The sequence below is a fragment of the Vulpes lagopus genome, chromosome X, assembly GCF_018345385.1.
Source record: "Vulpes lagopus strain Blue_001 chromosome X, ASM1834538v1, whole genome shotgun sequence".
Taxonomy (NCBI): Eukaryota; Metazoa; Chordata; class Mammalia; order Carnivora; family Canidae; genus Vulpes; species Vulpes lagopus.
Window position 1 is genome coordinate 19,654,792 of NC_054848.1, and position 16,278 is coordinate 19,671,069.

At 41.8% G+C, this 16,278-nt stretch overlaps 1 protein-coding gene across 1 annotated transcript in view; it reads right to left on the minus strand.

The window, feature by feature from the left end:
• The window catches only part of KLHL15 (kelch like family member 15), a 34,976-nt gene extending 24,867 nt beyond the window's left edge, over nucleotides 1-10,109 (minus strand). Inside the window, exon 1 of the mRNA XM_041741427.1 lies at nucleotides 9,974-10,109. The gene's annotated coding sequence lies outside the window, so the exon portion shown is untranslated. The remainder of the gene's footprint in view (nucleotides 1-9,973) is intronic.
• Nucleotides 10,110-16,278: the final 6,169 nt, after the last annotated feature.

A 16,278-nucleotide genomic window follows, 5' to 3' on the forward strand; every position in this document is an offset into this window, starting at 1 on the left:
GAGAGTAGATTGCTTTGTGTTTTATTAATCTGTTATTTTGATAAAAATAACCTAAAATACCATATATTTCACTTCCTGTCAAAGTTAACCCTCTCAGGACACCTGGGTGGCTCAATTGATTAAGCGTATGCTTTCGGCTCAGGTCACAATCCCAGGGTCCTGGGCTCCATACTGGGCTCCCTGCTCAGTGGAGAGTCTGTTTCTCCCTCTCCCTGCTGCTCCCCCAGCTTGTGCACTATCAAATTAATTAATTTAAGTAAGTAAATAATTTTTTAAAAAAAACAAAGTAAACCTATTTAACAGTTATCACTATCTGAAAAGGTCTCAAACAGCTTTTACCTTTCTGAAAAAAGTTGAATCTAAGGAAATTTTTAAAAGGAGATACTATACTGCAATAAACAAAGAGGTGCATATACCTTTTTGGACTTATGTTTTCGTTTTCTTTGGGTGAATAGCGAGAAGTGGAATTACTGGGTCATATGGTAATTTTATTTTTAATTTTTTATGGAACCTCCAGACTCTTCTCACAGTGGCTTTACCAACCTGCAATAGCCAATATATGGAAGCAACTCAAGCGTCTAGCGATTGATGAATTGATAAAGGTCACATGGTGTGACACACACACACACACACACACACTACAGAATATTACTCAGCCATAAAAAAGAATGCAATCTTGCCATTTGCAACAAGATGGATGGACCTAAAAGGTATAATGCTAAGTAAGTCAAAGAAAGACAAATATGATTTCACTCATATGCAGAATTTTAAAAGACAAATGAACAGGAAAAAAAAGAGACAAAAACAGAGTCTTAAATGCAAAGAACTGGTGGTTGCCAGAGGGAAAGTTGGTGGGGAGAATGGGTAAAAAAAAAAAAAGAGGATTAAGAGTACAGGTCTCTCTCTCTCTCTCTCTCTCTCTCTTTTTTTAAGAGTACAGGTCTCTTGAGCACTGAGAAATGTCTAAAATTGCTGAATCATTATATTGTATATCTGAAACTAGTATAAGACTGTATGTTAATTATACTTAAATTTTAAAAGAAGTAAAAATTTAAAAAAATAAAAGAAACTATGCTTTCTGAAATAAATAGATAGTTGGTAGATAGATAGATAGATAGATAGATAGATAGATAGATAGAAAGAAGCAATCTAGGTTCCAGATACTTACTATGGTAAAAACATCACAGGGCACAGAATCAAAGGGGGGGGGCGCGGAGAGGAGAAACTGGAGTCAAAAGACCCTTAAACCATAAAGACAGCACTTGTACTCCTCAGGGCACCCAGCCCACTAAGGGGGACTCCAACCAGGCAGGCTTCCACTCCGTGATCCTGTCTAGTCACATAAGGTCAGAATGGGGTGGGAAACGTGAATCAAGATGAACACTCTCTTGTCAAGAATTTAGAAAAGGGATAAAAGAGACATGCACTGACTGTATGTATGACTGGACCTGGAATATGTCAAGGAGCAGCTGTGGGCACCAACTTCTGCCTGCCACGCAGGCTGAGTTATCAGAGAAAGCCAATGGGCTAAAGAATAAAGCTAAGATGAGAGGATAGGGAGTGCTCCCCAACACCCTCATTTTTCCAGTTGCTAATAGGGCCCACCTCTATTCCTGTTCCCGGGTTCTAAGAGAAATTCTTCTATGCTTAAACTAAATCCCTTCTTACTACCTCGGGTGGGTTTTTCCTTCATATTACCATCAAGGTCCCTAACTAACATGGTTTTAGAACAGAAATTGCTATACTTGAAGTTACTCAAACCTTGGTCTTATCTCTGCATCTGTAAAATCAAGAGCATTTAACATGAGCCACCCAAAATTTTTAGTCATAAAATTCTCACTTATTCTACTATTCTCCTACAGAGGTATAATAATGCACTTACAAAGGCATACGGTTATTTTTCAAGTCTTAGCAATTCATTTGTCAAGTTTACTTGATCTAAATGGACTTCTAAAACTAATTTGTGATAGCTGGGACATATCAGTAACTTCTTTTCTCCATGAAAAAGCTTGGTGCATCTATCAGTAAGACTAACAGCTTTAAAGCAGCAGCAGTATTTTACATTTTAATAGGAAGTATGTGTATAAGCAGAAAATGATGAAATATTCAGTGATTAACTGACCCAAGATTTAATCTCTAAATGAAAGTAGTGAATTAAGAGTACAGGTGTGGAGTTAGAGGCCTATGTTTGAATCTCCGTTCTACCTCTTACCAGCTCTGTGACATAGGGGCAAGCTATTTACCCTCTCTGGGTTCTCATGTCCTTATTTGTAAAAAAAAAAAAAAAAAAAGTGACATCAAAGGGGCACCTGAGTGGCTCAGTTGAACATCTGCCTTTGCTTCAAGTTGTGATCCCAAGGTCATGGGATCGAGTCCTGCAACAGGCTCCCTGCTCCATGGGGAGCCTGCCTATCCCTCTCTCTCTGCCTCTCATGAATAAATAAAATCTTAAAGAAAAAAGTGACAACAATATCAATAGAACCTTCCTCACATAGTGCTGTGAGGATTACATCAGTTAATACACATAAAGACTTAGAACAGTATACAGCCCTTAAGGACACCAAAATGTTAGGGCTTATTATTATACCTCTTCAGTTGGTGCTACTGGAACCAATAAAATAGACCTGACCCTTTAAAAGTCTGGTTGTCTCTGGAAAAACCCTTCTCCCTAGGCACAGTACTTCTTTCAAACCCCAACCTGCCTTATCAGTTAAGTCTCTTAGGACCCAGGCCAACTTAACTTGATAGACACTAGGGTTGATGGGTGAAATTTTTCAAGGTCATACGACTAGTTAAAAATAGAGATAAAACCAGAATCTGATTTGCAAAAAATATAAAGGAATTTGTATTCTGTTGTAAAAAGCAAAACTTTGAAATTAAGAGTGGTTCATTAGTACTTACCACCTGCATGATCTGAAGAGTCTCTTAACTTCCTGACTTCATTTTCCATCCACACATTAGGAATTATCATCACTACCTTATTATTGAGTGGCAGTGGTGATTAAATGAATTCACTTAAATGCCTAGCCCAGAGCAAGGCACTCCACCAGAGGTCACTCAACGTTGGCTCCCATTGTCCAACTCTTGCCTATTGCTCTTTCACCATTCACAAAACCATAGGAACTTGATACCCCTCCAAAATCAATTCTACAGATTCCACACCCTCCTAGAATTCATCACAATGTAAGTTTATGAGAGATCAAGAGATGTACTAGTAGTCCAAACACTGGACCTCATTTTGCAATGCATTTTTTTTCATTTTTTCTCATCACACAAATATAATTTTGTAGCTTGTATGGGCTCTTCAAGTTTTTCTGCCCTAACCTGAGTAGCTAATTTCTACATATGTGCTGTTCAACATACAAGCCACTAGCTACAGGGCTATGGAGCACTTGAAATGTGGCTAGTCCAAATTGACATGTGCTGTAAGTTTAAAATAAATGCCAGATTCTGAAGAGTTAGTACAAAAAAGAAAGTGTAAATTTCATTTACACAAATTTTTGTACTGATCACATGTTGAAATAATATTTTGGATATAATGGGTTAAATAAAATATATTAAAAGTAATCTCAGGCAGCTCCAGTGGCGCAGTGGTTTAGCGCCGCCTGCAGCCCGGCGTGGTCCTGGAGACCTGAGATCGAGTCCCGCATTGGGCTCCCTGCATGGAGCCCGCTTCTCCCTCTGCCTGTGTCTCTGCCTTTGTCTCTGTGTGTGTGTGTGTGTCTCTATGAATAAATAAATAAAATATTTTAAAAAATAAAATAAAAAAATAAAAGTAATCTCATCTGTTTACTTTAAAAAAAAACCACGGCTATAAGAAAATTTTAAATTACATGTCTTATATTCCATTGGACAGCACGGATCTACAATATCAATGCTTAAGGCATCAAACAACCAAACTTACAAATGAACACATGAAACAAAACCAACTTGTTCACAATTCATACCCTGGAAGCTACAAAGAAAAGGAAAAAAAAAGTGAGGCTTAAATTAAAATAAAAAACACAAAACACACATATAAGCAAATAAAAAATATTAAATATTAAAAGGAAAGTAAGAATACAAAAAGTAAAACATAACTTACACATAAGAAATCTCTAAGAATTATAGCAACTTACAGAATAAGTAATTTTAAGAATCACTGTGAAACTAAACTCAAGAACTACATACCTTAAAATAATAAAAACAAACAAACAAACAAACAAAAAAACCCGAGGGGCCCGCGTGGCTCAGTGGTTTAGCGCCGCCTTCAGCCCAGGGCGTGATCCTGGAGACCCACGTGACTCAGTGGTTTAGCGCCGCCTTCGGGCCAGGGCCTCCCACATCGGGTCCCACATCCGGCTCCCTGCATGGAGCCGGCTTCTCCCTCCGCCTGTGTCTCTGCCTCTCTGTGTCTCTCGTGAATAAATAAAATCTATTAAAATAAGTAAATAAACTTAAAAAAACTACATATCAATGAGAGCTGGTTAAAAAAAATCCATTAAGGGGATCTGAGGAGAGAGATTTACTAACATACAAAATGTTCAATGTACAGAAATTCTGTATCCTCACTTTTCAAAAACGGATCATCAGATTAAAGGAAATCATGGTTTATAAACCCATATATATATATATGTGTGTGTGTGTGTGTGTGTGTGTGTATATATATATATACATTCTACACTTAGCCTTCAAATTTTCAAATGGCAGGTTTTATTCAAAAGCGGAACCAGGGCAGCCCGGGTGGCCCAGTGGTTTCGCGCCGCCTTCGGCCCGGGGCGTGATCCTGGAGTCCTGGGATCGAGTCCCGTGTCCGGTTCCCTGCATGGGGCCTGCTTCTCCCTCTGCCTGTGTCTCTGCCTCTCTCCCTGGGTCTCTCATGAATAAATAAAAAATCTAAAAACAAAAAAAAAGCGGAACCAACTTAAACTAAATGACAAGACATACACTACTGGGAAAAAATACTTAAGAGTATTTCATCAACTTGGCACTGATTAAAGAAAAAAAAAAGCCTCATATTTTCGACGCATAATGATTAGTATAGCAATTTCCAAAATGTCGTCTAGGGACAAATGGGGTCCTAGTCCCCTAAAGGACTCTGCCAAAGTCAAAACTATTTTCATAGTAATGATTTTAAAAGTTGGGTTTTTTCGGGCAGCCTGGGTGGCTCAGCGGTTTCGTGCCACCTTCCGCCGCGGGCGTGATCCTGGAGACCTGGGATGGGGTCCCGCGCCCCGCTTCCTGCATGGAGCCTGTTTCTCCCTCTGCCTGCATCTCTGCCTCTCTTTCTCTGTCTCTCTCATGAATAAATAAATAAAATCTTTAAAAAAATAAAAATTAAAGTTGTTTTTTCACTTTCATTCTCTCAGTATTTTCTAGAAGCTAGACGTGCGATATGGTTAACAGAGTAAATGCAGAAGCTGGTAAGAAGCCCATTGTCTTTCATTAAGTCAGACATTAATTAGATCTGCAAAAAGGTAAAAATGATGCCACTCTTCTCACCAAATTTTGTTTGGTTTTGGAAAACATTTAATTTTCGGCAAAAATGCTAATTAGATTTTTTAATTTTCTAGTTTTAACTTAAATTTGGTAAATATAAACAGATACAACCCACATAGCTAGAAGCTCTTTAGGATCTCCAAAATTTTTAATAGTATGAGGTCTTGAGACCAAAAGGTATGATCAAGAGATCAATGCAACACACGCATATACACAAAACATACTTTTCCTACCTCTGCCCTGAAAGACTATTAATGCTATTTATATCACAGAAATTTCTAACAGTTTAAACTCTCTAGTGACCAGTAAAGAAAGAAGTCTAGTGGGGGTAAAATTGGACAGGAAATTAAAGGCAAAGAAATTAAATGCTTCCTTTTCAGTTAGAAGGCTGCCATTCCGATTTGAAGGCAAATTCTAGGCAATAGAAGACATTTCAAAATTAACCTCCATGTTTATGCCATAAGCAATAATTAAATGCTTTCATATTCCTCCCAAAGCTCCTTAAAAATTCATACAAAATCCTAAGTCATTTGGAACAAAAGCTAGATTCTCAGAGCTTGATATACTTTTTTCAATGAAAAATTTAAATCATTTCATACTACCTTTATCCTCAAACCGGTAGCTTACCAAAGTTGATAACTAATGCAGAAAATCCCATAGTTGCACACTGAAAAGAAAATGCAAGGCTTACTACGGATAAAAATAGAATTAATTTCTGAGTCATAAAGTTTCTCACCATTTCTGTAACTTACAAAGAAGAAAATTTAAAGTCTGGGAATCTCAAAGTGGCTAAATTCTCAATCTAAAAGGCAAGAAAAATTTAAAAACAGACTCATTGTATTAGCTCTATCAACAGTCATCTTACTCTTGGATAACACTATTCAAATGGAGAAACAACTCAGTTTAATATGGAAGGAAAGGCTGCATAACTTTAATTTGTTTAATACTGGAAATTCTTTCTTGTCTATCTAAATGTTTTTACAGCTCAGTACCAAATTGTAAATGACTGTTTAACTAAGCTTTTAGGAAGGCTCTGGGTTCTCCAGTCTCAGGTTGGCACCTATTATCCAAATTACTTCACTTTTCAGGTATGTTTAGTATTTAATCATTCTATAATACAAGAAACCTTGTAAGAAAAAAGCCACTCCTGCTTTAATGCTATTTTTTCATCAGGAGATTTTCATTTAATGCTCCTCTGCCTATTCCTCAGTACGAGCAGTAGTAGTCCAAGAGTGATGTCATGGAAAACAGCTTCCCTAGCCTTCAGAGATTGGATCCAGTGAGAATTCTAGGAAAAGCCTCTATTGGGGAATAAAACCCCAAATCTTCTAAGTTATTTCCTAACAATAAATCATCAACATTATAATGTTAACATCCTAGTTCTCTACAAGAATTATAAAAAACTAAATCTTTTGGAAGGTCCTGATGTTCTGATACAGATTTCCTGCAAATCTTTAAGTGATGTACAATCATTAACTAAATTCAATGATTTTATCAGAGACAAAGGAATAAATTTTCTATCTGTTCTTATTTGTTTCAATGATTCAGCCAGATGAGCTTTAAAGGCCTTATATTAAAAACAGAGTATCTTGAGGAAATACCTTGCCTTTTCTAGTTTCTTCCAAAGTAAAAATTTCTATATCTGAAAAGGCCTTCCACCCAGTAGCAGTACAACATATACCTACAACAAAGATGAATCATGAGAGCCCCTCCAATGATTAAGATGGTTAATAATAATGCTCTATTACTCTCCCCCCTTGTTCATCCTGCCCCGATACACTGGCCTCTTTTGCTGTTTCTTGAAAAACAGCCACACGCCCACCTTAAGGCTTCTACACTCACTATTCCCTCTGCCTGGGATGTTCACTAGATTTCCAGATATATAGAGAGCTCCCTCAGGTCTTTATTCCAGTGTCATCTCAGTGAGGCCTTCCCCAAACCCCATCTTTAAAAAAAAAAAAGAAAAGAAAAACCAAAAAATCTCACCCGCCCCCACAATCAGAAATCCTCACTTTCCCTTTCTGCTTTATTTTTCTCCATAGTATATTAAAATAGAGGTAACAGGCTCTTTTACTTATTTAGTTTACTTTTGGGGTTTTTTTTTCTTTTTTCAGTTTTGCTTTGTTGTATCCTTCACAACCTAGAAATAACAGCACTTGGCACATAGTAAGTGCTTAATAAATATTTATTTGTTGGGTAAAGAGATAAATTTAATCCTCATAACTCTCCAAGTTCTGTAACTATCCCTGATTTAAAGATGAGAAGAATCAAAACTCACAGAGGTTAAGAAACTTGCCCAAGGCTATGATTCTTAAGTCATGGTGTTGGGGGTCCGCCCCACTTCAGAGCCTCTGTGTTTAAACAGTGTCCTACAATGCTTCACCAGTGACTTCTTCAATAAAAAACTCCACACCAACTACACCATTCCAGTTAAGGGGAAATATATGCTAATAAATTAATTCAACCCCTCAAATTAAATATTCATTCTCCTCTCAGTTAATATTATTTACTCTTAAAATATTTACAATGTGAAGGGCAAGCTGACAACAGGCCAGCTAATTTTCAGGGCCCAAGCGAAATGAAAATTTGGGCCCCCTTATCCAAAAGAAGGAAAAAATGTCGTTAAAAGTACTAAAATAAAAAGCCTTCTCCTTTCTTCTGAGACTTCTCTTGACTTGTCATGGTGTTTTTTTGTTGTTTAATGCGTTCTAAGTGAAGAAAAATTAAACATTTAAATTAGCATGAATTTTACCATTCACCTTTATATTGAACAATGCCAGTTTTATATGCAATTATACCAACTTCAGGGCTCTTCCGAACACCCACAAAGCCAACCCAGCCCTGGTTCCAAGATTTTAGCCCCAGAGAACCCAAATCAAGGCAGAGAGAAGGTCAAACCTTGAAATTCCCAATAAAGCGGTGATCTGCCAAAATTTTATCTTCAGGACAAATGATAAGTCCAATGCATAAAAGCTAGAACATTAAAATAGGCTCTTCCATTTGCTAATTTAATCCTGCCCGCTTAAATTATTTTGTCTTTTTACACAACACAAAGGCATCCTATACAAAAACAACTGGTATTGGATTATAAAATAAAACATTTCAGAAAAAAATCAGAAAACCATTTGCTGGCTAAAAATAATAATAATATAGTTTAAAAAAATGCTTCTCTTTCACTTTTTGTGAACCATTTTTAAGCCAAACCATACTACATTTTTGATGTACCCAGTAAGAACAATTCCATACTGTTACACATATATATTATAAATTCTGACAAATAATAAATCCAATTTCTCAAACCACAAATATTTACTCCATTATTCCTAAGTTAAATCAGCAAGAGTGCAAATTAACACCCATTCCCACTGAAAAACTGGTTCTAAACACCTACTAAGTGCTGTGACGATTTAAAAAGAGAATTAAATTATATAAACACTATTACATTGTCAAAAAGTTGAAAATTTCTACATTTCTAGATCTTTTAAGAACCACAGACATCTGAATGCATTTGTAAGCTCTTCAAAAACAATTCTCAAATTAGTAGATACTCAGGCATCCTGTTCCCTAGACACGAAAAACAGCATTAAAATTGGAGTATATATCTTAAAAGCATTTTCTAAGACACAATTTAATGAAATCAACAAAAATAAATGTAAATTCGGAAAATATGTAAGACTAAAACACAAGTGTTAAATAAATATTCCGAGTAAGAAAAAGGGCATAAGCGGCCTAGAAAAATGAAAAGCAAAGCAGTAGAGTAACGTTAAATTTGAATTAAAGAATACCGTTATTTAAATAAGCAGTTAGCATTTCGTAGGAAGAAGGCCAAGCAACGTGACTATTATATATTTCTAGTCGATTCACGGCACTGCTTCGCTATTCCGTACTTATTGCTTATACTTATAATACGGGGGGGGGGGGGGGGAGAGGCAGCAACAGTTAGCCACTACAACATTAACCACTCTGGCAAGGGTTACTTAAAAAATTGCTTTGCATTTTTACAACACTTTACAGCTATAGGTTATTTTCACATATATGACCTCATATAGTCCTCGCTACCCTGTGATGTGGCTATTACTGACTAGATTTCATAGATAAGAAACCGAGGTTCGGTAAGCGATTTTCTCAGCGTCACCCAGTCGAACCCAGACCTTCTTATTCCACGTTTTATGCTTCGCATTTCGCATAGTTCTATTTCAGGCATAAACAGAATTTTTAAAGGGAAGGAACGGGTTAGGGAGAAAATAATCATGGTACCTGCAGCTGTGTGCTGCAAAAAATGGCTGAATTATGCTTCTTCCGTTTTTTTTCCCCTCCTTAAAAAAAAATTATATTTCAAACAATTTAAGTAAACTCAAAGACAAATTAGGTCCCGGCGTCTACCAAATGTTTGACTCGGGTCTGAGCAGAAAAGGCTACCGAATCCGTGCCGAGCACGGGGCCGCGGACGAAGCCCGGGCTCCCGCAGGCCGGCGGGCCAGGGGCGGCTACGCACCTCGGGGGTCTGTCCAGCCTCTAGTGGACGGCAGTCTGCATCAGGAAGAAGCGGGCCGGCGGGCCGGGCGGTGGGCGGTCGGGCGCCGGGATGGCACTCGGCAGGCTCCTCGAACCTCTTACAAGGGGCCGCTCCCGGGCCGGGCCGGGGCGCTCAGGCGGGGGGCGAGTCTGCGCGCCTGCGGCCCCCTCGGAACCAGTCCTGGGAAAGAAGACAGCGCTGAGTCGCGAGTCGAGACAGTCGGGCTCGGCGCGAGGCGGCGCGGCGTCGGGGCCGGGCCCGGCCTTGCCAACACCAGGGGCCTCGCGGCGCCCGGCGGGGCTCGGCTGGAGGACCGACGCGGGGCCACAGGCGGGGGAAAGGGCTGGGGGGCCGCGGGCAGCGGCAGAAGCGCCGGCGGTAGCGGCGTCGACGACGGCGTCTCCGGGCTTCTGCCCCGAAGCGCGCCGAGCCTCAGGATCACCCACGCCGGGGGTGGAGGAAGGCGGGAAAGGGGCGGGCAAGGGGCGGAGCGTGCGGGGCCACGAGCCAGGGGCCGCTCCGGGCCGCGCGCCCCCTGCGGGCCGCAGGAGCCGCCCGGGGCCGGCCCAGGGAGGCGGGGCCCGCCGGCAGGGGGCCCCATGCGGCGTCGTCGCAACGCGGAAGCCTGCCACGCGGGTAGGGAGGTCGAAGGGTGGGAAGGCGAGAGTTGGAAAGCAGGCTTCGGAGGCGCCGTCGGCCCCCATCGGCGCCTCGAGGGGGCCCGCGCGCGGGCCGCGGCCCGGAGGGTGTTTACCTTCCCCCTGGTCGAGCGCCAATGCCGCCATGTTTCAGCCAGCGCGCGTCACTTCCGGGACCGGGGGAGCGGGAGCGGGTGTGGGAGCGGGGTGGGGGCAGGGCCGTCCCACGCCCGCGGGGCCCCACGCTCAGGCCCGCCACGCCGGCGGGCCCCACCGAGGGAATGAGGCTGCCCGGCGCTGCACTGCGGGCGCGACCTAACGCGTTTTCCCTCGTGGCGTCGCCGTCGGGGCTGGGAATGCTCGGTGGTGCTCGTCCCGCCGCAGCGGTCCCGCTCGGTCTGCGCGAGCCGGGGGCTCGAGCTACTGCGGCGCGCCCACCCTCCACAAGTTGTGGAGTGGGACGCCCGGAAAATGTCTTTTTGCATCTCGAACACCACGGCGGGGGCGGGGGAATCTGCGACGACGGGGAGGAAGCCTTGCCATAGCTACCTGTTATAAAATTGACTACATCTGCGCCAAATGACATCATTTTTGCACGGCAACTTGCAGGGTATTATTGCGTCATAGTTCACTCGGCTTATTGCACAACAATTACACGTTTCGGAAATGCATTTCCCAGAGGTGGGAAAATTCATGGAAAACGGCATGTCTGCACCGCACAGAAATGTCGGCTCTAAAAGCGCTATTCTATTTGCGTCAAAATAAGATGGCAAGAACGCACATTCAGAGAGCAGTGATTTGGGGAGGTTCTTTTTAAATAAGCTACAGCTGTAGCGTTCTAGCGAATGCTTTTAAAATATCGCCTTTTTTTGATTTAAGAATATTAAAACTACACCATAGGACTGCTCTGTAAATTTGTTGTGAAATCTCTTTGTGAGAAAAATGCAAATAACAGAAATACACAGCTGGAGGCCAGTGCTTCTGCAACTAACCTTAAATTAAGCCATCCATTGCCCATTTCTAATCCTAAACTGAGGAATTTCTCCTACCCCCACCCCCACCCCACCCCCCGCCGCCATTTTCTCTCTAGACCAATATCCCGATGAATTTACAGTGAGGTGTGTGGCTGAAAGCGATCATTATCTCTTTCTAGCAAACTTGAACATGCCATGTTTCCCAGGAGGCCAAGATAGCACACGGTGTACTGTTTTGCTGAAGTAGCTAGTTCGTGGGAAAAAATAGAGAATCACCTGAACCCTTCGGAGACAGGGAAATAAGCTTACCTTTTGTAACTTAAACTATAAAAACAAGCTTTAAAAAACTATAAGCCCTGAAATATACTTTAAAATGGCATACGTGCAAGTTTGAACATTTGAGTTTTCAGACATTATTCTTGAGCATTTAAAAGTAATGAATTTTGATTTCTGTATATGAGCCAAATAACATTAATTTTGAGGTGTACATTACATAGGGTAGCAGCGACCTGTCTGTCCAGAGAGAAACTTACGTTCTTCATTCAAGCAGGAACCAAAATGTGTCTGTGCTCCGTGTAGCTGGTATATATACCTATGACACAATGACACAAACCATAAACCATTCTGACCAGTACACCCTTATTATGACATTAACATTACATAGCCTCATATGTGATATTTCATTATGTCCAAAAGGTCCTTTTTAAAAATACTCTCTGAAACTGGGCTGCATCTTTTCACCAATCTATTTACTATGTAGAGTCCATTCCTAGGGGTAAAATGTTCTATGTAATGACACCTCTTTCACTCTCATTTTTTTAAAGTATTTTATCAAAGGGTCTATAGTACAGTAAGGAGCATTCTGCTTCCCTGAGACCAAAGTAAAACCACGTCATTTAAATAAACTAACTCCTCCAGGTAATTCCTGTATTCAATTACTTTCCCCACCAATTACTGGAAAGTAATGGGAGCTCCCAAATACCTTGAGGGCATCCTTCCACACTGGTGGATTCCCACGGGGGCAAATGGAAGCTGTCTTTTCCTAGCCCTCTAACTTAAGTGTTTGAGAATGCTCCTCAAATCTGCTACCTTGCAGTCTGAAATGTCCTGAGGCATGCTAGAGGCTTGGGTCTAAGAATGGTGGTAGAGTCGGAAGGAAGTTTCTACCTGGAAGTTCTGAGGATTTAGGATACTGTATAATCTCCCCCTGCCCCACTTTACTTATTTATTTTTAAAAGAAGTCGAGGCTTGGGACGCCTGGGTGGTTCAGAGGTTGAGCATCTGCCTTTGCCCAGGGTCCTAAGGTCCTGGGATCGAGTCCTTGGGCTCCCTGCAGGGAGCCTGCTTTTCCCTCTGCCCATGTCTTTGCCTCTCTTTGTGTCTCTCATGAATAAATAAAATCTTGAAACAAACAAAAAAAAAGTCGAGGCTTTTTAGAAACCCAGACTCTACAGTAAGGTAATTATCTTGCTAATCACTGCATGTATCCAGCTCCCACCTTAATCTATGGGAATCAAAGAATTATATTTTCAGTGAACTCTAATAAGGTTACATATGCATTCTCTTTCCCCTTGAAAACTGTTTTGACAGGCACTCTATAGCTTTTCAGGGGTTTTAAGGCATCTTGTTGGGGTACAGTCCATCTCAGTCCCTCAAAGTTCAATACCCTCCCCCCCAAATCAGTACCAATTTCTGCCAGTACACACCAAGACCTATACACTGACACATTCCAACAGGATGGTGGCTGTTGGGCAGCCTGGGTGGCTTAGCGGTTTAGCGCCGCTTTCGGCCCAGGTCGTGACCCTGGGGTCCTGGGATCGAGTCCCACATCGGGCTCCCTGCATGGAGCCTGCTTCTCCCTCTGCCTGTATCTCTGCCTCTCTCTCTCTGTGTCTCTCATGAATAAATAAATAAAATCTTAAAAAAAAAAAAAGGATGGTGGGTGTTGTCCTAAACTTTATTTTTTGGTCCATATACCACAGGGAACCTTCAAAATGCAATCTGAGGGGTGCCTGGCTGGCTCAGTTGGAGGAGCGAGCAACTCTTGATCTCAGGACTGTGAGTTTGAGCCCCACATTGTGTGTAGAGACTACTTTAAAAAAATAAACTTAAAAAAAAAAGCAATCTGAGAGGTTCCACAAATTTTCCAGCCTTTAAAATTTGTTGTTTTTACAGCCCAATAAGTTGAGCCTTTATGTTGCATGACTAATCGGAAATCCATGTCTTCATGAATGTTGGAGGATTCCTAGCTAATGCCTACATACCTTGGTTGTTGCTGGTCACCTGTCCCTTGGAATTATTCCTTGTTTTTTTTTAAGATTTTATTTATTTATTCATGAGAGACATGGGGGTGGGGTGGGCAGAGACACAGGCAGAGGGAGAAACAGGCTCCACACAGGGAGCCCGATGTGGGATTCAATCCCAGGACTCCAGGATCACGCCCTGGGCTGAAGGCAGCACTAAACCACTGAGCCACCCGGGCTGCCTGGAATTATTCCTTGTAACTTCTCTCCTATTATTTTTAGCCTTCTGGTCTGTCACCACCTCTCCACATTTCTCCAGGTCTCCCTGTGTACTTCCCAACTCACAAACTTGATTTTCCCTCTGGTTCTCTAGCAAAACAAAAAACTAGGGGGAATCCCTGGGTGGCTCAGCGGTTTAGCTCCTGCCTTTGGCCCGGGGTGTGATCCTGAGGTCCCGGTATCAAGTCCCACATCAGACTCCCTGCATGGAGCCTGCTTCTCCCTCTGCCTGTGTCTCTGCCTCTCTCTCTCTCTCTATCATGAATAAATAAATAAATCTTAAAAAAAAACAAAAACAAAAAAACTAAAGCCATCAGAAGGAAAATTCAATCTCTTTAAACAGGACATGGTTTCTAGAGATCCCTAGACAGGGATGTCTTCTCTGGTCGTCTCTAAGTCAGATCTATAGCCATTAGGTGGGAACCCTTTCTTAAGGATAGGAAAGGGGGGATCCCTGGGGGGCTCAGCGGTTTAGCACCTGCCTTCATGCCCAGGCCGTGATCCTGGAGTCCTGGGATAGAGTCCCACATCAGGCTCCCTGTGTGGAGCCTGCTTCTCCCTCTGCCTGTGTCTCTGCCTCTCTCTCTGTGTCTCTCATGAATAAATAAATAAAATCTTAAAAAAAAAAAGGATAGGAAAGGGTTTGTCCCGTCTCTATTCCAGTTTCATGAGCCTTTAAACCCATCCCCGGGCCCTGCTAGGAGAGTACCAGATCCCTAAGTATCCGAAAGGAATGTGGGCACACGCAGAGAAAACCTTCAAAGGGTACTCCCCCACCACAGAGTATATTTGAAGTATTTATATTTGTGTTATTTCATCAATGTGGGGAGTTACCTCAATGAAAATGAATTGATAGCTTGACTTAACCTTGTATGACCAAGGGGACTCAACAATGTGATTCTTTCTGGAACCAAATGCTTCATATTTCACTTCCATCCATAAAGCCCTAGCAAGTAATTCTCTGCTGGCAGTTGTGAGAATAACTGCTTTGTGCTTGTGGCCAGCTAACAAGGGTTTAGAAAGATTCAGGTTTGGTCTCAGAGTCCCCAACACATTGTGACAGGTTTAGACCACATGGGTGCTCTGTGAGAGAGCACAAAGGTAAAGGGATATAACCCGGGCTTGAGAGGGTCAAACAAGGCTTTGAATTTTACTTTTACAAGAAAGTAATTTCTTTTTTTTAGATTTTATTTATTTATTTGATGGAGAGAGAGAACAAGAGAGCCCAAGCGGGGGGAGCGGCCGAGGGAGAGGGAGAAGAAAGCAGGCTCCCGACTAAGCAGGGAGTCCAACGTGGGGCCCAATCCCAGGACCCCAGGGTCATGACTCGGGCTAAAGGCAGACACTTAACTGACTGAGCCATCCAGGTACCCCATCAGAGGAAGTAATTTCTAAATTCAGTCCAAAGGGAAAGGGAAGAGAGTAAAGAACCTCCCATAGCACAGTCTGTTCCAGGCCTAAGAGAGGCAGCAAGGCAGCTTTATTCAGAGAACCACTGATAATTTCATAGGCTTATAGTGTAGGACACAAGAAGGACAGAGGGAAAAGAAGAAAAACCAGACCGCTGAGTATAGACTGAGGCCTTCCTGCGTGGCCTCTCTCACCATGCTTTTTCAACTCTAATACTATTATACTAGTGAACATATTAAATGATCTTGCATTTTTACTCCTATATAATTCCATAAACTGTTTGTTTACTATAGTAATCTAATCAATACTAATCTACGCTAATTTACTTTTTCATGCCATCAGTATTTATGAGTGCCTACTGTGTGCCAAGTCCTGTACTAAGCCCTGGGGATCTGTCAGTGACCAAAACGTATGACAGCCCTTGCCATTTCAAAGATTAAATAAATGAGGTAATAAATAAGCAAATTATGTGGCCTCAGAATGTGATAAGTGCAATAGGAAAAAACAGAGCAGGACAAAGAGATTAGGAATGTTGAGGAGGACTGTTCCAGTTTTAACTGGGATGGTCAAGTTAGGAGATTGCGTTTGACTTAAAGCAGGTGAAGGACCAGACTGTGTAAAGCTTTGTAGACCATTGTAAGGGCTTTGGCCACTGAGAAACTGGGAACCACTGGAAGCTCTTGAGAAAAGGCGCAATATAATTCACACTAAGGCTGCTGTGTAAATAATAAGAGTTTAGG